This window comes from Tenrec ecaudatus, chromosome 2 (assembly GCF_050624435.1).
Source record: "Tenrec ecaudatus isolate mTenEca1 chromosome 2, mTenEca1.hap1, whole genome shotgun sequence".
Taxonomy (NCBI): domain Eukaryota; kingdom Metazoa; phylum Chordata; class Mammalia; order Afrosoricida; family Tenrecidae; genus Tenrec; species Tenrec ecaudatus.
In genome coordinates, this window is record NC_134531.1 from 41132245 (window position 1) to 41151710 (window position 19466).

At 40.6% G+C, this 19466-nt stretch overlaps 1 pseudogene; it reads left to right on the forward strand.

Moving 5' to 3' along the window:
• The first annotated feature begins 4478 nt into the window (after nt 1-4478).
• The window catches only part of LOC142439959 (alpha- and gamma-adaptin-binding protein p34 pseudogene), a 34182-nt pseudogene continuing 19194 nt past the window's right edge, over nt 4479-19466 (forward strand).

Genomic DNA, 19466 nt, shown 5'->3' on the forward strand with positions numbered 1-19466 from the left:
CTCTCTTGGGATTCTCACACCCCAGCCTGTGGACTGACTCTTTCTCATGGCTCTCTACCTTGCTCTGCTCCTTCTATTGAGTTTAGGATTAAATTGCTCAGAAAGACAAGAGAAAAGAGGAATGGGATGAGGAAGAGCCCTTGCCAACAAAACACAACTTTTCTTCTAATTCTTTAATGCTTCCTGCCCACACCCCCACTGTCATGACCCCAATTCTACTTTTACAAATCCGGCTAGACCAGAGCATGTACATTGGTACAGGTAAGAGCTCACAACACAGGGAATCCAGGACAGATTAAACCAGGAGGGTAAGGAGAAGGTGGGGGGAGAAGGGGAACCGATCACAATGATCGACATATAACCCCTTTCCAGGGGGACAGACAACAGAAAAGTGGGTAAAGGGAGACAGTGGCTGGTGTAAGGCATGAAAAAAAATTATCAAGGGTTTAGGAGGGGGCGGAGGGGAGGGAAAAATGACCTGATACCAAGGGCTCAAGTAGAAAGAAAATGTTTTGAAAATGATGGCAACACATGTACAATAGTGCTTGACACAATGGCTTGATGTGTGGGTTGTGATAAGAGCTGTAAGAGACCACAAAATAATAGGGGGGCGGGGGGGGGGGAGAAGAGCCCATTACCATTTTTGAACCTATGCTTTTGAGGGATATTTTTTAATAATATTTTCTTGTGATGTCCCTTATCACATTTTGATATGAAGATTATCCTGATCTCATAAAATGAATTTGGAAGTATTCCTTTTCTGGTATTTTTTTAAAAAGTTGTAGGTTAGTATTAACTATTTATTACTAGTAAAAAATTGAGTGCATTATTCTTTGAGGGGAAATTTTTAATCACATTTTTAATTTTTAATTTCAATTATTCTAAATTTTCTTCATTTTCTATTCTATCATAGATGATCTATGGATTATATGAGTTGATAGGATAGTCCCCAGCACATAAAGTCATCTATAGCTTAAAGCTAGTCAATAATGGATACTTTTACCTGGTTCCTTATTTATTTCATTTCCCAGCACTGCTAGCATCCAGATAGATATCACTGTATAAATGACAACTTTTATCAGCTCCTATGAAATTGCATAAAAAACTGATGTATATGAGATTGTGATTATTACCATGATGATAAGTGACAGTATTGTTTCATTAATGAATCATTTATAGGGTAATTTGACAAAAGAATGAGAGATACGCACTGTAAAAGTTTCCCCAATATGAGAATGTTCCATTTTAGGAATAATAAATGTAAAAATAATTCAATATTTAGAGCATGTTTCCTATGTGTCCTGTTTTATGCTGGTTTCTGGGAACACAGAAACAAATAGCAGTTTGAAGCTCTTGGTAAACATGGCTTTTTCAGCAATTTTCTCTTTCATTTCAGCTAATGGTAGAGTGGAACACTATAATTATATAGCTGGTAAACTATGCAATTCTTTCTTCTCTGGTTTCCTGTTTGATGAAGTATCTGTTTGTTTGCTGCCAGAGTGATACTTCCTGAGACAGGAAACCAGAAAGAAAGGATCGTAGTTCTCATTAACTAGGCAGAGAGAAAGGTCTGTGTTAGTGAAAACAAAGGGAGCTATGAGTTTGTGGGACGATCTAGGAGCCCGGGGGTTGTAGTGGTTACACATTGCCCTGATTACAGCAAGGTCAGCAGTTTGAAGTGACCATCCACCCCACTGGAGAAAGATGAAGACTTCTACTCCCATAAGGACTTACAGTCTTGGGGACCCACAGGGGCAGGTCTATAACTGGCATTGACTTGAAGGCAGTGAATGCCTTTTAGATTTGGTCATACTTGTAAAGAGCTTTCAAATCAAGAACTCAAAATGATTTGTTCTGTGAGTGATTATTTTACGTCTTAAGAAATTACCTTTAAGAAAAGTCGTGTGTCAAAACTGTTACTAATATTAAGCTATAATTTGCTGTATATAACTATACTTTGCTATAGCTAAAATAGCCAATGCTGCATAATTTAAATTTATACTAGCATAATTCTAGAGAAAGTATAATATCCAAATTGTTTCTAGCCAAGTCTCTGTAACTTCCACCAAGTGACTGGTGGAACCATGCAAATAGGGGGTTTGCACCTCTATGGTGGGGATTCATCTCTTTGCCATCCTCTTGGGCATGACTGAACAATCATAGAAACAGGAAAGGGGACCTCACTGTCATCAAGGAAGAAGAGTCTGGAGTAGAGCGTGTCCTCTGATCCTCGAGATCCCTGTGCACTGAACCTCTCAGCCCATGAGACACAGGGTGGTGAGTCAGAAGCAGTGACCGCAGCTGCAGCTGCATGATGAGCCAGCTCATGAACCACAGCAGCGTCATCCCAGCCCAAGGAGCAAGCACACAGCTGAATGCCTTCAGGCAGGAGGCTCACTTGTGGAATAGGAGGAGCCAGCTTTGATGAGCCCCAGAGCTAGATTAGAGGGGCTTTCAGCTGAGGCTCATCGTGAACTTTAGATGCCATTTGCACTTCTATTAGCAGTACTTCAGGAATATTAACATTGTCTGAGCATGGCAGAGTCTAAGGGACATCGTGGCCGAGAAGCTAAAGACCAGAACAAGTCATGCTTGTGGGCATCATTGAGAAGAGGCAATGCTGACTGGAAGAACTGTATCCCAAGCATTTCTGATCTTGAATCATGACCTGCTAATTTCCTTAATAAAGCCCACAATCATGAATACTGTCTGTGAGCTCTGTATGGCCACTGAAATGAATTTTGGAATCCAGCAGAGAAGCAGAGTGCCTTGGGAGGGATAGTTGGTGTCAGAGTGGGGAAGATGGTTACAGAGGGTAGAAAAGTTTGACCTCAGCCTCATGGGAATCAGCTGCTGGTTGATGTGAAATTGGATTATCTTTCCCTCTTCTGAAGCCAGAGGATGTCAGTTCTCAGTGTATGTGCTTAATGGTTTCCACTGTTAAAGTCAGATAAAGAAAGACCATGTAAGCTGTATGAAGGTGATAGTTTCTGTTTATTTTTTTCTCCTTGCTGGGCACATAGTAGATATTAGGTAAATTTAAATTGAATAAATGGTAGAACTTTCAACCTGACCAGTAAATGATGCTTTTGAATATTTAAATCCATAAAATTGTTAATATGTTTTTCAGTAAAAAGCAGATTATGAAATTGTGTTTACAGCATGATCATTATTTTATCTTCAGAAATTTGAATACTCCTCTGAAAGGGCATAATTCACAGTTGAAAGCAACATTTGCTTTTTGAAAATCAACAAAAGCTTTATAACTGGTAGAATACCCGGATGTTGCAGAAATACTTTAAATAAGGCAATTAAGACAGTAGGGCACACTACTGGCTGAAAATCACTTGCTTTGATTAATTTTTCCATTTCAGAAACTTGATCTGATGAAGACTTTTCAAGAATCCCAATCAATTAAAAACAAAAAAGAGACCAACTAATTTACATATGCCAAATCATATCTAAAAAACATACTTGTGGGTCATTTGCCATTGTGATAAATGATTTTATATTCTTATAAAGTTTTTTATTAGCTTTCTACCTAGAAAAAAAAGTTCTAGAAGTCAAGGCTAACCCTAACCCTACCTACTAAGAATTCTCATCTCCAACACCAGAATGCAGAAAGTACTTGCTCCAATTCACAAGGTTCACTAGGGGCCTCTTCATTTTGTCCTGTGTTCACTTCAAGTTTACAGTTAAACATTGGAAGGCAAATGTGAAAGGTTGTCTGGTTCCTCCAAATTTCCAAATTGAATCACAACAAATTCTTGATTTCAGTCTCTAAATCCTTGGAATCAGCACAAGTTTATAAATATTTCTCAGCAGTTACCACATAAACAAAGATCCTTTATGCTTGAACACTCATTCATGGGGAGAATATGGATTGATTGCCAAAGCTAATAATATTGTTTTGAATAAATACTTGGTAGGGTTATATTCAACACTGCATGGAGTATTTTAGAAACATCTAAATCTTAGGAGAAGCAATCCTTTTATACATAGTGGGAAAAAGAGAAGAGGCTAGGGGAAGGTACATGGAATATTTGAGGTTCAAACAAAAAAAATGGGAAAAGATCATACTGGATACTCTTGATTACCTCCCTAATTTAGACAAAATCATCTATTGAGGATGAGGAGTCAAAGATTAATTTAAGGTTGCGGAATTTAAGATAAAAACAATGAGAGGCACAGGCATAGAAGAGTTGTTGGGAAAATGCTTCCATATCAAGATCCAAGAAGATGAATAAATTCACATGGCATGAATCTCAAAAGACCTAAATTGGTTTAGCACTTTTTCATTCAATTTCCAGAGACCAAAAATGGAAGCAAAGAATGTATGTTGTAGAAGTTAAGTAGCCTTAGACTTTCTAAAGAGGTGCATAGAATATTGCAAGAGCACAGAGTGTGGAGAATCTGGTAGGGGTGGGGTGGGGGTGGGGGAGCATATCCTCAGTCCTGTGCTAGCCTTGAATTCAAGGATGGTAGAAGTGTGTTTAGCTGATAACCAAAAAGTTGGAGATGAGTGTCCACTCAAAGTCATTGCAGAAGAAAAGCCTGGTAATCTATCTAAGAAATCAGCCAATGAAAACCCTATGAGCACAGTTCAACTCTGACACATGAGAGCCCTATAAACTGAAGTCCACTCTATAGCAAGTGGTTATTCCTCTGCTGTTGTTTGGTACTGTTGAGTGGACTCTGACTCACAGTGACTCTGGGTACAACAGAATGGCACGCTGCCCAGTTCTGTGTCATCCTCACAATTGTTGCTGACTTCAGCCTTTTGTGGCAGCCACTGTGCCAGTCTATCTGGTTGCAAGTCGTATTCTCTTTAGCTGATCCACCACTTAACCAAACATGATGCCCTTTTCCAGGCATCAGTACCTCCTAATAACATCCAAAGGACACAAGATAAAGTCTTGCCATCCTCTATTCCAAAGAGCATTTTGGCTGTACTTTCAAGACAGCTTTGTTTATTCTTCCCCAGTTCATTTTTGTTCTTGGGTACCATCAAGTTGGTTCCAATTCAGAACCGAACAAAACACTGCTCAGTCATGCACCGACCATAGGATGCTTGCTGCGGCTGAGCCCTTTTGCAACCCATCTCTGTCCATCCACATTTTGAGGATATTCTTTTTCAGTGCCTTTGTACTTTCCCAAGCATGCTGTCCTTCTCCAGGGACTGGTCTCGCCTGAGAATGTGTCCAAAGTATGTGAGATGACATCTCACCAGCCTCGCTGCTACGTAACACTCTGGCTATATGTCTTCCTAGACAGATTTGCTTGTTCTTTTGGCAGTCTACACGGGACTTCCAGTGTTCATCACCAGCGCCGTAGTCTATTGCATGGACTCTTCTCCAACCTTCCTTAGTGTGCAGCTTTCACATGTACGTGAGGCTACTGGATAGACTATGGCTTAGGCCAAGCACACCTTAGTCACCAAAGTCACATCCTTGCTTTTCAACACTTTAATGAGGTCTTGTGAGGCAGATTTACTCAATGCAATGCTCCCTTCGATTGCTTGGAAGCTGCTTCCATGAGCATGGAGTGTGGATCCAAGCAAGATATTTTCTCTGGTTAACTGGTTATGATGCTGACTATTCGCCCAGTTGTGAGGATTTCTGGCCTTCTTTACATTATATTGTAATCCATACTGAAGACTGCAATCCTTAATCAGCTAGTGCTTCCAACCCTCACTTTCACTTGACAAGCCAGGTTGTGTCATCTGTAAATGGCAGCTTGCAAATAAGCTTTCCTCTAATCCTGATGCCCTATTATTCATATAGTTCAGTTTCTCTGATTATTTGCCCAGGATACAGATTGATGAAATAAATATGATGAAAGGATACAACCCTCATACATACATTACCTTATTTTAAATCATGCAATATTGCCTTATTCTGTTCTTATAACTGCCTCTTGATCTATGTATAGGTTCCACATGACCACAATAACGTGTTCTGGAATTACCACTCTTCTCAAGGATATCCATACTGTGTTGTGATCTACACAGTTGAGTGCCTTGGCATAGTCAATAAAATAAAAGTAAATATCTTTCTGATATTCTTTCCTTTCAGTCAATATCTATCTGAGATCAGCAATGGTATCTATCCCTTGTTAGACATCCTCTTGTGAACCAAGCGAGAACCTCTGGTGTCTCCCTGACATGCACTGCTGCAACCATTGTTAGGTGATCTTCAGCAAAATTTTACTTGCATGTTATATCAGTGATATGGTTTTATGAGTTGCACTTTCTGTTGGGTTAACTTTCTTTGCAATGGGTACAAATATGAGCTCTTCCAGCCAGTTGGCCAGGTTGCTGTCTTCATAATTTCGTAGCATAGGCCAGTGAGCACTTCCAGTGCTTCAATCATTTGAAATTGTATTCCATCAATTCCTGTTTTTGACTAAAGCCTTCGGTGAAACTTGGACTTTTTCCTTCAGTACCATTTGGTTCTTGCTCATATGCTATCTTTTGAAATGGTTGACTGGTGAGTAATTGTATTTTTTATGTCTTCTTTTGATGGTTCCTGCATCATTCAATATTTTGACCATAGAATCTTTATATTTTTGCCCATAGAATCTTTCTTTTAAAGAAGAGCTTTATATGAAAGAGTCATTGAATGTTATGAAAACATCCCAGCCCAGTCCAGATCAAGTCCATAAGTCTGATATTAGCCCAGGTGTCCAGTACCAGTCTGTAAATTCCTCTTCGGACTCACATAACACATGCAATAACGCCAGTGCAGGAAGATCACAGACCAGTGGGTGGAAAATCTTGTGGATCCAGTGATGGTGGAAGCATCTTAGCACTGGCATGGGTCTCCACGTGGCTCCTCCAGCTCTAAGGCTCTGGCTGCATCAGCATTGTTCCATGTGGCTTGTCAACAGGAAAATCTCGCAGACATAGGGTGTATCTTGCTTCCAGGGAGGAAGACAGGAGTTCCCAGAATCCTCAGAAGTCTATGCCCATACAGAGACCTCATTGGCTATGACCTGATTGACAGGCTAGACTCCACCCCTTTGCAAGTCAACAGGAGGTTATGTAACTGCCACGATGTGGACTTCACCAGATGGGAGACACAGGAATCAGACTGATTACATTTGGCCAACCACATTTGGCCAACCGAAGGGAAGGTGGAGGCAGAGATGTCCTAGGTTCCAGACCTCCCAATTCCCTACTCACTCTAGGTCTTGGGAACCAGCTGGTACCTTGAGACCAGGGGCCACCAACAAGCCATGGAAGGTGAGTTCATCCTTGGGTTTTTGCTGGAGATGGAAGTCTGACCAGGTGGGAGTTGCCTTCCAGGAGGCATGTCTATAGAATCTTTCAAGGTTGCAAATCAAGGATGAATTTTTTTTCTTCAGTTCTTCCAGTTTCAGATATGCTGAGTGTGTTCTTCCTTTTTTGGTTTCTAACACTAGGTCTTTGCATATTTTAATATAATATTTGACTTATCATGACCCCAATTCTACCTTGCGGACCTGGTTATACCAGAGGATGCACAGCGGTGCAGTAGGTATCTGGAAACACAGGGAATCTAGGACGGACGAACCCCTCAACACCCGCGGTAGGAGTGGCAACACCAGGATGGAAGGGAGTGTAGAAAGGGAGAACCGATCTTGGAGATCTATGTGTAGCCCCCTCTCTGGGAGATGGGCAATGGGGAGGTAGGTGAGGGGAGACGCCAGGGAGTGTAAGATAAGATATAATAATTATTTATAAACTATCAAGGGACCAGGGGGAAGGGGGGAGCGGGGAGGGAGGGGGAGGGGGGAAAAGGGGAAACCGAGCTGATTCCAGGAACCCAAATGGAAGGTGAATTTTGAGAATGACGAGTGCAACGAATGTATAAGGGTGCTTTGCTCAATTGATGTATGTATGGATTGTGATAAGAGTTGTATGAGCCCCAATAAAAAGATTTATTAATTAAAAAATATTTGACTTTGTATTCTTGAACTGCGCTTTGAATTTTTCTGTTCAAATCTTTAACTTGATCATTTCTTCCATTTGCTTTAGTTGCTCTTCAATTAAGAGCATGTTTCAGAGTCTCTTCTGTCATCTAGCTTGATCTACTCTTTCTTCCCAGTGTTTTTAATGGCTTTTTGTTTTTTTTCATATGTGATGGTCTTCATGTCATCAATCTACTGGTATTAGTGTTCAATGCATATCTGTTCTGGAAATTCAGGTGGAATATTCTCAAGGTCACATTTGGCTTGTGTGGGCATGTTTTACTTTTTTATCACCTTCATCCTTAGCTTACATTTAAGCAATTGATGGTTCGTTTCACAGTTGGCTGCTGCCTTTTATGGGCTGCTGATGCTGAGCTTCTCCATTGTGTCTTCCCATGGAGGTAGTCTATTTGGTTTCTGTATATTCCACCTGGAGAAGTAGAAGGGTACAGTTGCCTTGTGTTGTTGAAAAAATATGTTTACTATGAACGAGTCATTGGTCTTACAAAATTCTGTTATTCCATCTCCAGCTTAGTCTCTATCACCAAGGTCATATTTTCCAACTACTGTTCCCTCCTTTTACCAACTTAAAAAAATCATTTTAATGGGGGCTCTTACAGTTCTTAGAACAGTCCATACATCCATTGTTTCAAGCATATTTGTACATATGTTGCCATCATCCTTTTCAAAACATTTTCTTTCTACTTGAGCCCTTGGTATCAGCTCCTCATTTTTACCTTCCCACCTTATCCTCCCACCCTAATGGACCCTTGATATATTAGAAATTATTATTATGTTCATATCTTATACCGTCCACTGTCCCCCTTCACCCATGTTTCTGTTATTTGTCACCCTGGGTGGTGGTAGTTGGGGGTGTTATATGTGGATCATTGCAATCGGTTCCTCCTTTCTCCCCTTAACTTCCCCCCTACCCACATGTTATCACTACTCCCATTATTGTGTCTGAGGGGTTTATTTGTCCTGGATTTTGTGTGTCGAGAGCTCTCATCTGTACTAGTGACCATGCTCTGGTCTAGATTTGTAAGGCAGAACTGCGGTCATGATAGTGGGGTGGGAAGGAAGCATTAAAGAACTAGAGGAAAGTTGTATGTTTTGTCAGTGCTATACTTCACCCTGGCTGGCTTGTCCTTTCCTTGTGACCCTTCTATGAGGGGATGTCCAATTGTCTCTATAAATAGACTTTGGGTCTCTTCTCTGCATCCCTTTCCCCGCCTTGTTCACATAGATATGAGTGTTTTGGGGTTTTTTGATGCCTGATACTTGATCCTGTCAACACCTCATGATCACACAGACTGGTTTGCTTCTTCCATGTGGGTTTTGTTACTTCCAAGCTAGATGGCCATTTGTTTATCTTCAAGCCTTTAAACCCCAGACTATATATTTTAATAGCCAGACACCACAAGCTTTCTTCACCACATTTGCTTATGCACCATTTTGTCTTCAGTGATCATGTCAGGAAGGTGAGCACCAGAGTGCCAGGTTAGGTTACTAAAACAAAGTGTTCTTGCATTGAGGGAGTTCTTGAGTAGGAGTCCAATGTCTGTCTGCTACTAATACTTAACATATAAATATATGTACATAGATCTATGTTCCTATCATTATATAAAAATATATTTACATATGTACGTGCCTGTTCTCTAAATGTCCTTTGCCTCCTAGTTCCCTTTTCCCCAACTTTTTCTTCTAATTTCCAGTACTTTTCAGTACAACCTGACTGCATGCTGGCGCCACATCATGCTCAGGTCATTGGGAGGATTCTTGGTTGAGTTGACTGGATTTCCTCCTATGCGGATAGACATTAATTAGCCTGGTACTTCAAGATAGGTCTTAAACTGTTAATTTTTTTATGATGAATGTGATCCAATTCCTCTGGACCTGTCATTGCAGGTTTAGAAACCATATGGTCATCTGATTCAAAATGGCCAGTACCATTCCATTTTAGCTCCTTAACGCCTGGGATAATGAACTGTTTAAGTTCCATTTCATTTCTGACAACTTTCACTTTTCCTTGATTCGTATTTCATACATTCCAACTTTCAGTTATTAATAGACATTCACAGCTGTTTCTGCTAATTCTAAGTAATGACCCACGAGCAAATGAAGATCCCATATGCTTTAATCCGTCTACATAACTATGGTAAGCTCTATTTTGAGAAGGCAGCTTGTCCTAAATCATATTTTTAGTGTTTTTTTTTACCCTAGGAGCTCATATTTGGGTACTATTTCTGACAATTTTCTACTACTCATGGAGTTTTAGTACTTGAGAATTTTTCTCTGCTACCAATTCCTCTGAAGTGGACAGTTTATTCCTTCTTTGCAGTTGGATTTTTTAATCTGGAAGTTCAACTAAAACCTGTTCTCTTTGGGTGACGCTGCTGGTATTAGAAATACCAGTGACATAGCTGTCAGCATCACAGCAACACACAAGCCACTGTAGTATGACAAACTCGTGGTATAGTCAATATTCCTGACCAACAAAATAACTCAAAAGCATCGGTTCTTTAGTCTGTCTAAGTAAAACTGGAATCCTTGAAAACTTTAATCTTTTTTCCTGTTTATTGTGATGTTCCTGTTTGGTTCAGTTTGGGAGGATTTTTGCTTTCTTAAGGATGAAGTTTTTGATCTTTATCAATAAGTGCTCCAAGCTCTCCACTCTTTCAGGGAAGTGTCTCTGCAGATTACAGTTATTCATGGGTCTTCTGCAAATCCTGGTGAATTGCTCCTCTTATGGACCAGTTTATGAACAGGTTTGCCGAGATGAACCCAGCAGACACAAATTGAATGGACAATACTTAAAAACTAATCTCACACTGCTTCCCAATGGACATCCATAACCCTATTGTTTTAAACCTAGAAGACTGACAAATGAGATAAAACCACAACAAAAAGATATGTTGATCTGTTATACTTAATCATGCTGTCCATTTCCTATGCTCAATAGCATATGTCAGATTTTCTTCTGATAAACAGTTTGATTTTTTCCTAATTTTTTACTTTTAAAAATCTTACTGTGAATTAGGTAAAGGTTTACATGGTAGATCACAGTTTTATAGTGAATGTTTTTTACAAATTCATATTTAAATAACCAATTGCAACCCTGTGTTAGTTCAGGTAGATTAGTGAAACAAATTCAGAGATATTCATGTGTATATAAGAGAAAGCTTTATATTGAAGAGTAATTACATATCTAGAAAACATTCCAGCCCAGTCCAGATAAAATCCATCAATCCAATATTAGCCTATATGTTCAATACTAGTGGATAACTTCCTCTTTAAACCCATGAAGCTGTGCAATGGTGCCAAATGCTGGAAGATCACAGGCCAGTGGGTGGAAAGTTTTGCAGATCCAGTGGCAGTGGGAGCATCTCAGCATTGGCATGGGTCTCCATGTGGCTCTTCTAGCTCCAGGGCTCTGGATGCCATCAGTGTGAAGAGGACTTCATAGATTAGTATCAGACATATGGGCTAATATTGGATTTATGGACTTTATCTGGACTGGGCTGGGATGTTTTCTCAACATTTAATTGCTCTTGTATAGAAATCTCTTTCTTGTACATGTATGAATGTCTATGAATTAGTTTCTCTAGTCAACCTGGACTAACACACATGTGTGTGTTTAATAAATTAGTGCAAATCAAAGATATATATATATATATAAAACATATTTTACTCATTCCAATATATTTCTTCCCATAAAGTTCTGTTGTTCAATCCAATTATGTAGGGCTATCCAAACATCAATGCTATGAAATCCCTCTCCCCCTGCCCCCCACTGCCTGTACCCTCAGGGTGGTTTGCATCTCTTGACTGGTTAAGGATAGGGGGCATTTCTCCCTAGTTCTTTGGGTGCCTGGATGTCTCTTTTGGTGAGTGATCTCTTTATGTCCTTGGCACATTTTAAAATTGTATTACTTATCTTCATCTTGTTGAGGTGTCAATGGTTTCTGTAAGTTTTAGAGGTTAGTCTCTTCTCCAACACGTCCTTTCTATTTTACCTCCAGTTCATGGGTTTTCATTATACTCTTTTGGTGCTAATAAGTGTATTTTAGGAGGTCTCAATTACCTAGTTTGTCTTCTTTTGTGTTTTTCACTATGCTTGATAGTGTGTTCATGCCATGACTTAAGGCCTCTAAGCTTATCCCTATTTTTTCATTGATCATATTTATAGTTCAAGGCTTTACATTTGAGTCTTTAATCCACCTTGAGTTCATTTTTGTAGATGGTCTGTGATGGATCTACTTTCATTTTTCCTATTTCTTTTGCAAATGGCTATCCAGTTTGTTACATATACTCTTTCTGTCTCAAACAAAATTTGGTTTGTTCCTTTGTCAATGAGCAGCTGTTTGTAGGTGGACTGATTTACTTCTAAGTTCTCAATTCTATTCCATTGGTTTATGCATCTATTGTTTTTACCAGTATCAGGTTGTTTTGACTGGTATGTTTGTGTAATATGTTCTGAAATTCAGGAGAGGGGCCTCCTACTTTGTTCTTTTTTGGTAGCTGTTTAGTTTATCCATAATGTCTTTCCTTTCCATATAAAGTTAGTGTTTCACTTTCCCATCTCTTTAAAAAATGCTGTTGGAATCTGGATAAGATTCCATATGTAGATTGCTTTGTGTAGTATTGACATTTTCACAATGCTAAGTGTTTCTATCCATCACCTAGTATCTTCTTTCATTCATGTAGGTCTCTTACAGTAGTGTTTTACAGTTTTATTTGTATGGGCCTTTTGTTCCCCTGGCTATATTTACTCCTAAGTATTTCATCTTTTGGGTAGTGCAGGGACAGTTAATTATTTAAAAATTATTATGCAAAAGTCTTTGTAACTTGTACCAAATACCTTTTCCTGTTTGGGTCTGAGTAAGAGGGTTGGGGCAGATACTGATAAGATTGATTGGAGGAGGAATCTCACTACCAGCAAGAACCCAGAATGCAATGTATCCTTCGGATGCTGCAACAGATTTGCCTTTCTCTGCTTAACCTTCAGACCGTGGACCTGATTTCACCAACTTCCACAGCCTCAGGGATTAGGAGGCTCTTCGAGAGGGATGTCTGAAGTTTGATTTGGGACTTACCAGCACCCACTGGGGGTAACCCATTTTCCTTTAATTTGGGAGTTCTGAATTTCCATTGCAGTGAATTATATTGCCTTGGGATCTAAGGGAGTATACAAAGGGGAGAAGGTGTCAGTGGATGCCAGAAATGATGGAGAGGTACAGCAGTTTGGAAAGGTGGGGCGTCGAGGCAGAGGTCAGTCAAGCCTCCACTCTCCATTTTCATGATTTTTTTTCAAGCACCCCACTCTGCAGGTTCCATAATGTGTTCGGCGGGGTTGACCAGTGACACCCATCTATGTATAAGAAAGAGCTTTATATCAAGAAGCAATTAAGAAAGCACCACATCCCAGTCCAACTCACGTCCGTAAGTCTGATACTAGTACATAAGTGCCTCTTTAGACTCATGCAGTCACATGCAATGATGCAGAATGCAGGAAAGTCATAGGCTGGTAGTTGCAGAGTTATGTGGATCAAGCTGGCTATAACCACGGTGGGACTTCAACAGCTCTTGGGGTCAGTAGGATAGAGAGGGGTGGGAGAGGTTCCCAGGCCCTCCTTATGAGAATTCTACACCTCTAAGACTTTGACATAAATGACAGGTTTAATTACCCCTTTACACTTTTATACATCTTCAAGTTGACATAAAATTATCTAACTATTGCATCTAATGTCTAGCTTCATATCAACACAGAAATCACCACAGTATGACAATTGATGGACAAATGTGGGAGCCATGGTCACTTGAGAATAATAGACACTAAATTCAGTTGGAAGAGTCACTCTGGTATTGTAACTGGAGGTGCATGGCAAATTTAACAGTCTTTCAGGGTTTTTTTCCCTATTGCCACTATTTGAGAGGACTTAAGGATAATATTACTCTAGAAACATGATTACTCCAGAGGTCAGTTATAGAGGGTGCAGTAGAAAAGTGAAAAAATAAAAGGATTATATCTGTCATGATGAAAGAACAAATGATAATTTAGTATTACATAAGACATGAACAAATCCCTGCTGCAGAGTATAATATTGTATGTAAATTCAATAAGGAAGGAATAGAAGTCACATGATAGTTAATGTTAAAAAGCAGACACCTTCATAATTCATATTTGCTCATTTGTGGGGGGGAGTTTTCAACAAGAAATATTTTAGTTCATCTGAAGGTGCTTCCTTCAAGTTGCATGATTCTGTGGTGTGTGCTGGTCCAAAGCAGCAGTGGATGCTGGGTTAATTCATATGCTGAATTCATACCTGTATAGATTTAATCCATGGCTGCTGGATTCACAATATGTATTCTGAGCAAATAATCTGGGAAGCTAAAGTACATGAAGAAAGAACATGACATCAGGTGTGTTAGTCCGGATAGACTAGAGAAACAAACCCAGGGAGACACTCATATGTGTATAAGAAAGAGCTTTATATAAAACGGCAATTGTATCTTGAGAAAACATCCAAGCCCAGTCCAGATCAAGTCAAAATGTCCGATATTAGCCCATATGTCCGATATCAGTCTATAAATTCCTCTTCAGACTCATGCAACACATGCAATGATGCTGAATGCAGGAAGTTCACAGGCCGGTGGGTAGAAAGTCTTGTTGATACAGTGGTGGTAGAAGCATCTCAGCACTGGCATTAGTCTCCATGTGGCTCTTCCATCTCCAGGGCTCTGGCTCCATCAGTGTAGCTCCATCTGGCTTGTCAGCAGGAAGACAACACAGAGAGTGTGCCTGGCCTCCAGTGAGCTATTTATCTCTGTGGCACCTCCAAATGAGGTCATCAAACTGCAACTTAATTGGCAGGCTAGACTCCACTCCTTCACTCTTAATAGTCTCAAGTTGACACCAGATTATGTAACTACCCCTTCAGAATTAGAGGGAGGCATATAAATAACCTGCAATATGTAGATGGTACAATATCACTTGCAAAAACTGAGGGAGACTTACAGCACTTGCTGATGAAAACCGAGAGCTGTGGCCTTCAATATGGATTACAACTCGTAACAAAGACCAAAATGCTTACAATTGGACCAATAGTTAACATCATGATAAAGAGAGAAAAGATTAGAGTTGTCAGGGATTTCATCTTGCTTGGATCCACAATCAATGCTCCTGGAAATAGCAGTCAAGAGATCAAATGATGCATTCTATTGGGTAAATCTTCTGCACTAGACCTCTTTTAAAATTATTGAAAAGGAAAGATGTTACTTTGTGGATTGAGGTGCACCTGACCAAATCCAATTGCTGGTATTTTCAATTACCTCATCTGTATGTGAAAGTTGGACTTTGAATAAGAAAGAACAAAAAAAAATCGATGCATTTGAATTATGGTGCTGGCAGACAACACTAAAAATGTGGTGTATTGCCAAAAGAATGAAGTGATCTGTCTTGGAAGAAGTACAGCCTGAGTGCCCTTTGGAAGAGAGGATGGTACGATTTTATCTCACATATATTGGACATGTTGTCGGGAGAGAGCAAACCCTGGACATCATCCTCGGTAAAGTAGAAGGGCAGTGAAAAGGAGGAATGCCTTCAGTGAGCTGGTTGACATGGTGACTGTAATAATGAGCTCCAGAAAAAAAAAGTGGAGGTGGCACAGACCTGGGCAGTGTTTCCTTCGAATGTGCATGTGGTTGATATGAGGAGGCACTGACCTGGCAGCGCCTAACAACAACCAGCTGTGTCTACAAACTCTGTTCTCCAATCTTGACTGCGGCAGGTGTTGGCGTCCACATTTCAAGTGGTCCTGCCCACTATTCTTCAAGGGCTTTTGTATCCCAAACGTAACAAAAATTCAAATTCCTGGATTGATTGTAAGGAGGGAGACCATAGACATTGGGATGATCTCGGAGGTGGTGGGAGTGTATTTGTTAAGAGAATATAGTTCTACTTGCCAATTGTAAGCAGTGCCTGACCAACCTTCTCCATGTTCATGTAATTAGTCACTCCCTACATCTGTAGCCATGTCACCATTTCCATCAGATGTTGGAGCAAAAGTCTCCCTTATACACGATCAAAAAGGCTAATTTTGGGGTTACTTTTGGGGCAATTAATATTCTGAGCAAGGCCATAAGGAGGACGTTTTTCTACTCTAATCTAGTCTTGTGGTAAAACTTGACTAAATGTTTTTTCAGAGTCCTGTTATATGTTTTATATATGCAAGAAATCTAGTGATGCAGTTGGTTAAGCATTGGGCTGCAATAGGCAAGGTTGGCAGTTTGACACCACCAGCCACTCTGGGGAGAAGAAAGGGCTTTCTCACAGAAAGGTCACAAGGAAGAGATGAGTCAACCAGGTTCCATAGAGCACCAATGAAACACACAATATTCCTCTGGTTCTTGGAGGCTTCCTCACCTACCACTATTTTGACCCTAGTACTGTCTTTCACTGTGGGCTAGGTCAGATCATGTGCACAGGTGCAGATAAGAGCTCACAACACAGGGACTCTAGGTCAGATAAACCCCTTAGGAACAGAAACGGGAGAAGTGATACCAGGAGGGTAGTGGGAAGTGAAGACAGTAGTCGGTGTAAAATATGAAAATAATAATTTCTAATTTATTCTAATTTCTAATTCATTCCATGAGGGTGGAAGGTAGGAGGGTGGGTAAAAAGAGGAGCTGATACCAAGGGCCCACATAGAAAGTAAGTGTTTAGAAAATATTGATGGCAACATATGTACAAATATGGTATAACTGATGTAAGGATTGTTATAAGAGCTGTAAGAGTACCCATTAAAATGATCTTTAAAAATAAAAGAGTTACAGTAGTCTTGGAAACTCACAGCGGCAGTTCTACCCTGTCCTATAGGTTTGTTATGAGTCTACATTGATGTAATGGCAGTATTTTTTGTTTGTGATTTATATGTTCAACTTGATTGGGGTTTCCAGGCACTATGGAGTTTTTAGTCCCTTTCCAGATAGATAGCTACCACCTGAGTAACTTGTTTAGTAAAACGTGCTCCATGATCACTTTGAGAAAAACATTGCTGTTCCCAATTGAGGAGTGCCAACCAAGCGATAGGGTGGAAAGCAAGGCATATGAGTTGGCCACAATAAGATGAATTGCGGCTCTTATTTGATTGGCAGTTCAGAGATAAATAAATTCCATCCTTTTCCTTCACTGGCAGCACTGGAGCATTCAAAGATGAATGATGGGGTCTTAAAAGTCTGAAATTGGGGTCTTCTGGGAAGATGGCTGACCTGGGGACCTGCATACTCTGAGAGTTCTTTCGAAAAAGGTGGGTTTGGTGTCTAGGTAGCCAATTGGTAGGAGTCTGGTCAGTGAAATATCCCTCCGGGGACAGTACTCCACCCCACGCATTTGTCCTGAGCTGGGACCTCGGTGATCCAGGTCCTGATTCATGGGACATCTCGGGTGAGTAGACTGCCGACTAGCTATAGCCCCACTCCAACACCAGACCAGGACCCCATCCCCAGAGTCGCTTTCCTGCTCTGCCGAGACATGCACAGCGGTCACAGGACCCCCTACAGCAGCTGCCCACTCACGGGACCCCACTAGGAGAGAAGTTTCCCTTTCCCGTGGTTCCCCTCTCCTCACGTGGCAGCGATCTGCCCTTGGGCCCATGTCCTGCCCCCCATTCATCCAAGGCCCAGGTAACCGACCATCAGGGGCTGCCTGGTGACTCCCATGGGGGACCATCCACCCCCATTGCTGTGTGGGCCCTTATAGTAGGTCATAGGCAGTTAGCTGAAAGAATCCTTAACAGTAACATAGATAAGGTTCCCCTGGCCTCCCAGAAGGATGGGGCCTGTGAAAGAATCAAGGAAAAAATCAACAGACCACATCACTCCCAAGAAAAAAGAGAGATGAAACATAGTAGCAATGCTAACGTCTCTCATAGAAGAACCAGATACAGATCTGTCACAGAAGGACTTCAGACCTCAGAAGTCTGCTCCTAGTAACACAGGAGCTGAGGGAAGCAACCAAGAATAAGGATGCAATGATAGAGGAGATAAATCCACAATAGTGGGGATGAAATCCACCCACCAAAGGGAACTGCAGGAGCTAATAGAGTAGGTAGCAGAAGCCATACACAAGGTCACAGAATTTACGATTAGGCTTGAGGAGGCAGAGAACCATAACAGTGATCTCGAGGACACTCAAACAGAATAAGCATGTGAGGACAGTCAGATAGGAAAATCAAAGAAACAGAAGATAGCCTGAGATAAATGACAGATGTTATGAAGAGGAATAATCTTCAAATAATTGGTCTACCAGAGCACGACACAACACACACAAGTTGATAGCCAAGATAGCAAAGGAATTTCTGGAAGAAAACTTTTCCACCCTAACAAGGGAGAACCAGGCACTCATATAGGAAGCAGAAAGGACGCCAGCTAGACTAGACCCTAAGAAGAACACGCCAAGACATAAAATAGTAAAAATGTACAACTTAGAGGAAAAAGAGAAATTTTTACGATCAAGAGAAAGGAAGACAGTCACATACAAAGGAGCACAGGTAAGAATATGCTTAGACCTATCAGCAGATACCATGAAGAGGAGGAGAGAATGGAGCAATATCTTCCAAAAGCTGAAAGAAAAAAAAAGCCTCCCCCAGAATCCTGTACCCTGCCAAGTTCTCCATTAAGATAGATGGTGAGATAAGGGTCTTTCAGGACAAGGAACGACTCAAAGAATATGTTGTACATCACCTGACCCTGTGGAAGATACTGGATGACTCACTATGGCCAGAGGATCAACCTCCACCAAGAACAAACAGGAGACCACCATATAGCCCATCTCCATCTAGAAGCCAACATGCCAGCAACAATCATCAGGACAACAGTGTCTCAGATGGACAAGAGGACAAAATTGAAACTCTCCACTCAAACACAGCACACTGATGTGAAGTGAGATAGGTAGATACTCAAAACACAAAACAGGGTATGACAACTATGAATCCACAGGTAGTGATAATAACTCTGAATACCAATGGACTCTATTCGAACATTAAAAGAAAAAGGATGGAAGACTGGCTCAGAAAACATAATCCATCAATCTGTTGCCTGCAAGAGACACATGCTAAGCACACAGACAAGAATATGCTACGAATAAAATGCTGGCAGAAAGTAACTCCCAAAAGGCAGGGGTAGCTATCTTAATCTCTGACAAAATGGACCTCAAGATCCAAACCATAAAATGAGACAAACAGGGACATTACATAATGCTCAAAGTAAACCAAGAAGCACTTAGCATATTGAATATTTACGCTCCTAATAATGATGCGGTTAATTTCGTCAAACAACCTGGAAAACAAAATGAAAAAAAGAAATCACGGACTGAACAATCACAGTAGGTGACTGTAACACTCTGCTATCAGAGAAAGACAAATCACTGGGAATGAAGCTCAGCAAAGAGGCCATAGAGCTAAACAATGTAATTAGGCAACAGGGCCCGATAGACATTTTTAGAGCTTTCCATCCAA